Here is a 2,462-nt window from a genome sequence, read left to right on the forward strand (position 1 = left end):
TTAAAGGGGAAGGGTCGGACGGTAATAATCATGTAAAAGGAGGAACGGTGAAAGTTTACTTTTCTATCAAGCAGCAAAAAAGTTTTAGCTCAACATCGCAACGTCCTGCGATGTGACTATTGTGCCTGCGCACATCACAATGTTGATGCTAAAACACAATATCGTTCAGCACTAACACTCAGCACTGCAACATCTGGCTAACAACACAGTGCTTTGTCCCAGACTTGTAGCCTGGGTACACAACCATGGTTGAAGGTGTCTTCTGTTCTGGGGTCACCCAAGGTCACATGGTTTTTCCATACCTCTTCTTCCTGTGCTGGTCCACTAGAAAAACTGCTCTGGATAACATACTGGACATCGGATATGTGGAGGACATCGGACTATCTCTGGCCATTGCCCTAAAAGATATTCAGATTGACACCACTATAGTGAAAGCCCAGCACATAGACAAATGAATTGCATCAAACCCATCTCAGCCTGCTCCTTTGTTTCTTGGAAGCAAGGACGTCACGGTTGTAACCAACGCCATGTACCTTGGCTTCGACCTGGACTCCATCCTCAGCAGGGACATACACAATGAGCAAGCAGTGAGGAAAGCCTCAGAACAGCTCCACGTCCTATCAATTCTTTCCAGACATGGCCTCCCTCGTAAGGACCTTCTCACCATTTACACTGCTCTGATAAGGCTACTTGGACTATGGCAGTGTCCTTTTGGTGGGCTATGATAGAAGCAAAGCTGCACTTCTGGAGAGGGTCCAGAAAAGGGCCCTCAGGGTTATCACCAGAGGTGTCACCCCACCACCGCCACTTCCATCTTTTCAGAGAAGGAGGGAGCAGGCAGCAGTTAAGCTGGTCAAAGAGATGACATCTGAACACCATCATGACCTGCTCCCACTCAGTGTGTTTACATGCAGTTTAAAAAACATTAAATTCAGGTTAAGGCAATACTCAGATTTCTTAAAAGTCATGTAAACAACTTTTCCTGGAGTTCTCATAACCTGGTTAACAGAGGTAGAGAACTCCTTCAGGAACCAGGGGATTCTTGCATGCACACACTTTAACCAGAGTATAGTCGGGTTAAGAGAATGCACATGCCCCAACTGCCCTCCCCAATCTACTGAAGAGGTGTTTGAACCGGAAATAATCTGTCAGTGCTGTAAATTGTAGCTGTTTCTATGATACCATACAACAAAACAGTTTCCTGAATCAATGGGCCATTGTCAGCAAAGAGACTGTTCTTTTATTGTTGGTGCAGACTTCAATTCTGTGTGGGACCCAAATATTTATCGGTTGAACACGAAGGCCACTAGGGACCAGGATCAGGCTACAAATGCTCTGAAATCATGGGCCAGAACCTTGGAGCTTTTAGATATTTGGTGTGTAATTAATCCCACATGTAAGGATTATACCTTTTTCTCAGGTACACATAAACTTTTTCCAGATTTTCTTTTTGCATTCCCAAAATTATTTCATTCAACTGATAAAGCGATGTTACTTCCAATGGCATTATCTGACCATAAAGGGGTCCTTTGCGCCACCACACTTGTCCAACTGTCTCAACATGTAGTTAGATGGCACTTCTAAGTGAAAATAAATCTTATATCACTCAGGTTATTGCAGAATTCCAGATATTTGCAGAAATTAATGTTGGCTCTGTAAAAGACCCCAGGATATTGTGGGATGCGATAAAAGGAATTGAAATGGGCGAATTCTCAAGGGATGTTAACACAGCCTTGATTTCCTTTCTCTTAAAAAGGATAAGGAACCTACAGTCTTCTAGCTGTCGGGCTCTGAGCTTTTTAGCCTTTCTGAGCCTATATACATTTTTGCAAAGCTCCTAGTCCCATATCTCAAAATTAGTGAATTCTGACCAAACAGGATTCATAAAAATGAGGCTGGCAGCAGATGTTAGACGCCTTCTTCACATTGTTGATGCGGCAGTAAAACCGTCACAACTTTCTCTTGACGTAATGAAAGCCTTTGACAGACTTGAGTGGCCATTTTAATGCTCAGTCTTAGAGGTGATGGGCTTTGGTAAAACTTTCATTGGCATGTTTAAAGTTTTGTGTTCTAAACCTTCAGCCTGAGTCTTAACCAGACGCACCTCCTTTATTTCCAGTCTCTAGATTCTCACGTCAAGGTTGCCCCTTGAGTCCCGCATTTGTCATTTCTCTAGAACCGCTGACTCAAGCCATTCACCAATTGGTTATGGTGTCACCAATATGCATTCATAATAAACAGCATCATCTCTCATTATTTGCGGACAATGTTTTGGTCTTTTAAGAGAACCCCTCTCAGTCTCTTCCTCACCTATCATTATACGAGGAGTATGGAAGCTTATCAGGCTTTACAATTAACTGGGCAAAGTCTGCACTACTTCATTTAAATAACTCTGCCTACAAGTCAACCCTCTCTGCCAACATTCCCATTGTTAAGCAGTTTAAATATTTAGACATTGAGGT

The sequence above is a fragment of the Etheostoma spectabile genome, chromosome 22 (assembly GCF_008692095.1).
Source record: "Etheostoma spectabile isolate EspeVRDwgs_2016 chromosome 22, UIUC_Espe_1.0, whole genome shotgun sequence".
Classification (NCBI taxonomy): Eukaryota; Metazoa; Chordata; class Actinopteri; order Perciformes; family Percidae; genus Etheostoma; species Etheostoma spectabile.